The 6,000-nt window shown below is 44.6% G+C and overlaps 1 pseudogene; it reads left to right on the forward strand.

The window, feature by feature from the left end:
• The window catches only part of LOC120375743, a 128,303-nt pseudogene extending 124,934 nt beyond the window's left edge, over positions 1 to 3,369 (forward strand).
• Positions 3,370 to 6,000: the final 2,631 nt, after the last annotated feature.

The raw sequence follows: 6,000 nt of genomic DNA on the forward strand, positions 1-6,000 counted from the left end.
CCCACTTTCTGCACTCGGGTGACAGAGTGGAGATTCAGCCATGACACATACTATGAACAAAATTGATCATAATTTTCTAGAAGAGTGAACATAGGGGCACAGACTTGCACAGTGTCCGTCTGTGTGTTCCCAACATATATGTGGGTATTTCAATCCTTCACAAACAAGGTGTTCGGCATCTTCAAACACCTGGGGAACCAGTCCTGGGAATTCACTGGTTTATTAAGTGACACTCTATGGAATTGAGAGACATTTTATATTATTATTATTTTATTATAAATACCAATATGATGAAATTGCAATGAATCGTGCTAGATATGCCATGTAAGGTGTCAATGAAAATGCTATGATTTTCCAAGTTTGATAATCTTGTGTCTATCTTTGTATTGTGAGTTATAGATATGTAGGGTATATCTGTATTCCAGACTTGTGTAGTGTTTCTGAGTGACACCCCCAGACATATTGGCATCAGTGCTGCCCAGCCTGTTCGATGGCCCATCCGGGGTCATCAGCTGTACAATGAACCCATTGAAAGGATCAAGGGGAGACACCTATTGAGTCAGCAAGACATGCAGGGATATGCCTGTGTACTGAGACCTCCAAGGCTTTTCCATGCCATGTGCTGTGAAGCTTGTGTTTGGGACACAGGAAGTAGAAGCCACTTGGCAAAAGGAATATAAAGGGCAGCTGCATCATCTCCATTTTGTCTTTAGTCCCTCTTCCTACCTCTGGAGCAACTTCTCTACAAACTGAACCCTGGAACAAAGGACTGAATGATGTGGGGGGGAGGGATAGCTCAGTGGTTTGAGCATTGACCTGCTAAACCTAGTATTGTGAGTTCAATCCTTGAGGGGGCCACTTAGGGATCTGGGGCAAAAAATCATTACCAGAGAGCCTTTCAAGCCAGAAACTCACCAATACTGCTAAGAACCAGATATATAGATTTCTGAATGTATCTGACTGTTTTCCCATTTTAACAACTTCCTTTTTCTTTCCTTCTTTTATAATAAACCTTTAGTTGAGATGCTTTCTTGCTTATAAACCTTTAGTTTAGATGCTAAGGATTGGCTGGCATCATAGTATTCTGGGTAAGATCCAAACCTATACAGACCTGGTAATGTGGCTGACTCTGGGGTCAGAAGAACACTTTGTTTATGTGAGCAGAGTTTTTAAATAACTTCTCACTGTGCCGGACCTAGGTGCTGATTGGGAGTCAGAGAACTGGAATGCAGTAAAGGGGGCCGTGTGATGTCTTTTTTCAGTTTCTCGATAACCAGTGTGGGGGATCAGAAGCACAGTTGGTGACTGATCGGTGAATTTAACTTCCGTGTTAACCACCAGTTTTGGGAGCATCTGCTCTCCCTTTTTCAGCCTGCCCTTTTGGCATTTTCAGTGTGGACTGCCCCAGGCACACTGGGTCACAGTAAGCACTGAAGTTAAATTAATAGTGTTTTTTATGACACAGTCATATGAAATCAGCTGAACTCCTTTGTTTTCTTTTATCTGAGCAGCGTTTCCAGTTTCCAAACCTCATATAATCTCCCAGCTGGAACAAGGGGAAGAGCCATGGGCCCCAGACCTCCAGGGTTCAGAGGAAAGAGAGATCCTGAGAGTTTCCTGCACAGGTGAGGAAAGATTAAACCAACTCAGAATCTGGAAGTGCCTGAAGGAAACATCTGGGATACCCTACAATGCCCTTGGAAGGTTTCTCAGTTCATTATTGTCCCTAGCAGGGGTCGTATCCTCAGGGTAAATATAGCTCATGGCTTCCTGTAGACACTAGCAGACACCAGGCAGTAGCTTCCTCCCTTTCCCCTGTGAGTTTGGATGGGATGTGAGGGCCGAATTGATCCCCTCCTCTCTCCTGTTTAGGGAAGAGTTTGGGGGAGTTCAGTTCCTGATTTTTATTTGACGTCTCTCCAGCACTTGTTTTGGTTTGGCCTTCCCTTTCCATCCCTGTTTGAGGTTTCTGTCTCTATCACAGCAGGTGACGCAATGGTATGTGAGAAAGAGGAGAATTCTCAGCAGGAAAATGTTGAGAAAGTGGCTAAACACAGAGAATTATCGCAAAGATCGAAAGGAATGTGTCCTGGAGTCATGAGCAGGGAAAATCCTGTGAGATTCAGCACAGACCAGAAAGAGAGCAAGGAAACCAGCCAGAGGAGAAAATGGGTAAATTTATTTCCTGTCGGGGAACTCAGAAAAGCGTCAAGGAAACCACAACACAGCAGGAAGTCCTCATGGGAAAGAGGAAAAATACATGCACTGAGTGTGGAAAAACCTTCACTTGCAGCTCAGCCCTTTCTGTTCATCAGAGAATCCACACAGGGGAGAGGCCCTATGAATGCAGTGAGTGTGGGAAAACCTTCACTTACAGATCAGCCCTTTCTCAACATCAGAGAATCCACACAGGGGAGAGGCCCTATGAATGCTGTGAGTGTGGGAAAACCTTCAATTACAGATCAGCCCTTTCTCAACATCAGAGAATCCACACAGGTGAGAGGCCCTTTTATTGCAGTGAGTGTGGAAAAACCTTCCCTTGCAGCTCATCCTTTTCTGTTCATCAGAGAATCCACACAGGGGAGAGGCCCTTTGATTGCAGTGAGTGTGGGAAAAGCTTTATTACCAGCTCAGACCTTTCTAAACATCAGAGAATCCACACAGGGAAGAGGCCCTATGAATGTCATGAGTGTGGGAAAAGCTTCTCTAGCAGCTCAGCCCTTTCTCAACATCAGAGAATCCACACAGGAGAGGCCCTATGAATGCCGTGAGTGTGGGAAAAGCTTCAATAGCAGCTCAGGCCTTTCTAAACATCAGAGAATCCACACAGGGGAGAGGCCCTTTTATTGCAGTGAGTGTGGAAAAACCTTCACTTGCAGCTCAGCCCTTTCTATTCATCAGAGAATCCACACAGGGGAGAGGCCCTATGAATGCCATGAGTGTGGGAAAAGCTTCACTAGGAGCTCAGCCCTTTGTCAACATCAGAGAATCCACACAGGGGAGAGGCCCTATGAATGCCGTGAGTGTGGGAAAACCTTCAGTCGGAGTTCAGGCCTCTCTAAACATCAGAGAATCCACACACCGGAGAGTCACTTTGATTGCAGTGAGTGTGGGAAAACCTTCACTTGCAGCTCAGCCATTTCTGTTCATCAGAGAATCCACACAGGGGAGAGGCTCTTTGATTGCAGTGAGTGTGGGAAAACCTTCACTTACAGATCAGTCCTTTCTCAACATCAGAGAATCCACACAGGGGAGAGGCCCTATGAATGCCGTGAGTGTGGGAAAAGCTTCATTAGCAGTTCAGGACTTTCTAAACATCAGAGAATCCACACAGGGGAGAGGCCCTTTTATTGCAGTGAGTGTGGGAAAACCTTCAATCACAGCTCACACCTTCTTACCCATCTCAGAATCCACACAGGTATGCGACCCAATGGAAGCAGTGAGTGTGGGAAAACCTTGTCTTGCCACTGAGACCATGTGAGCCATCAGAGAATCTGCAAGGGGGATCAACACCATAAAAACCTCTAGGGCTATCAATACTTTCATACTTTTCCTGATTCCCACTTTTAAAAGCTGTTTGAAGCACCGATATCCCTCAGCTTGTCCAGATGAGTGAGTGGCCTATTTTTGCATTTTGCAGTTTGACCTCTTTGAGGTGGACTCATTTATCCTTTCTATCAACTCCATTCTCCCATAAGTAATTCTAGTGTGCCCTTCCTATCGGAAACCAGGGAGCATCACATTTATACCATTCCTCCTATTGCAAAGTTATTGTTAGAGTCACCGGTGATATAGATTGTATCATTGCCAGTTGTTCTCATGTTGTGCTGAAGAGCAGTTATCATGGGAACTTTTCATATGACATTTAAATGAAGAGCAGGGGCAGGAAAAAATTGTCATTTCAGCCTCTGTGATACTGGAAGGAGATGTAAAAAGCGACAGAGTCCTGTGGCACCTTATAGACTAAAATACGTACTGGAGCATAAGCAATATACAAAAACCTGTAGGAGAACACTTCAACCTCCCTGGACACACAATAGCAGATTTAAAAGTGCCATCCTGCAGCAAAAATACTTCAGGGCCAGACTCCAAAGAGAAACTGCTGAGCTTCAGTTCATTTACAAATTTGACACCATCAGCTCAGGACTAAACAAAGACTGTCCCTGGCTAGCCAACTACAAAAGCAGTTTCTCCTCCCTTTGTGTTCACACCTCAGCTGCTAGAAGAGGGGCCCATCCTCCCTGATTTAACTAACCTTGTTAGCTCTAGCCTGATTCTTGCCTGCATATTTACACCCGCCTCTGGTAATTTCCGCTACATGCATCTGACGATGTGGGGATTCACCCACAGCTCATGCACCCATATGTCTGTTAGTCTACAAGGTGCCACAGGACTCTTTGTCACATTTTGCAGATCCAGACTAAGGCCTGGTCTCCACTTGTGTGTGTGTGGGGGGGGGGTCGAACTACCTTAGTTCGAACTTCTTACCTGTCCAGACGCCGCGGGATCAAAGTCCGCGGCTCCCCCATCGACTCCACCACCACCGTTTGCGGTGGTGGAGTTCCAGAGTCGACGGGGCGCGTCGGAGTTCGAACTATCGCATCTAGATTAGACGCGATAGTTCGAACTCCGAGAAGTCGAACGCTACCCGTCGACCCGGCTGGTAAGTATAGATGTACCCTAACAGAGCTACTCCTCTGATACTTGGAAGGAGATGGGGTGACTCAGAGATTCCCTCCTTCCCCATCATGGCAGAACTGTTACCTTTTGTCTGAACCAGGCAGAGTTTATCGTCATCACATTCTACCCCTCCACTTCTCAAAGTGTCATGTGATGAAGAGTTCTCAGTTGTCTGTGCTTGGAGATGATGCTTTGACTTATTTAATCCTATGCCAGAGTTGCTATGACTGGTGAGAAAAGTATCAAAGACCAGGAAGGGGAATTCAAATGGATCCTAATCGCAGTGTGATCATTTCGAGTTTAAATCCCAGGTTCCATCTATTGGTAAAGCCAATTCTGGCAAGGTGGCTGCTTTTCCCCCCATTATGGGAATGCTAGGATACTAAACATGTTGTAAATAACATAACTGACTATTGAGACAGTTACTCACTGAAATATGTTTGAATGGTTCAGAGGAGAATGTGATGGGAGAATCTCTTGTCCTGATTCTAAATAATTAGATGTAATCTGCTCTGGAATTTCAGTTTACACGTTCATTGTCATGTATTTTATCTCTCTGTGATCTCGGTTTCTATCTTTCTTGATGGCTGTGTGGTCACACAATTAGATATTAGTTCAGCTCAGATTTATTGGAGAGTTTAAGACAAATGACCATTTGCTAAAGTCATCATTTCTCACTTCAGCTTTGCTTTTCCCCATCCTTCCATGATGATATGGAGAAAGTTCAAGTTCAGTTCTGTCAATAGAAGAGAACTCTCCAATTTACTGGCCATGCTAACAAAGACACAGCAGTGATCTAAAATCTCCACTTGGAAATTGTGAACAACAGCAGATCCCCAACTAACTGAAGGAAGTGCATATGATCACAGTGTAGTTCAATTGTTTAAATCAATATTGTCTCAGATGGCTATGTTGGCAGGAGAAGCTCTCCTGCTGATGTAGCGCTATTTACTTAGGGAACTAGAGCTGTGTAACTATGTTGCTCAGCTATATCGATTTTTCACACCCCTGAGCAATAATTATACCGATAAATGTCTTTAGTGTAGCCCAGACAGTTTTCTCCTGTGTTTTCTGCATTTGTATCACTTCTCCCCTACTTCCTACTACTTTGAAAGATTTAAAGTGTGAAAAGAGAGGTATTTTTCCTCATGATGCAAAGATTCCCGCATAGGAGACCCCTTCCACCAACACGCCTGGCAGAGGAACCAGAGATATATGAACTCACAGAAGTGTTGGGACAAACCACAACTTGAGCCAAGTTCAGTTGTTGGCAATGGGGATTAAAAGAAAACTAACATATGTGACCAGAATTTGTGATCT

The sequence above is a fragment of the Mauremys reevesii genome, linkage group 12, assembly GCF_016161935.1.
Source record: "Mauremys reevesii isolate NIE-2019 linkage group 12, ASM1616193v1, whole genome shotgun sequence".
NCBI classification, from domain to species: domain Eukaryota; kingdom Metazoa; phylum Chordata; order Testudines; family Geoemydidae; genus Mauremys; species Mauremys reevesii.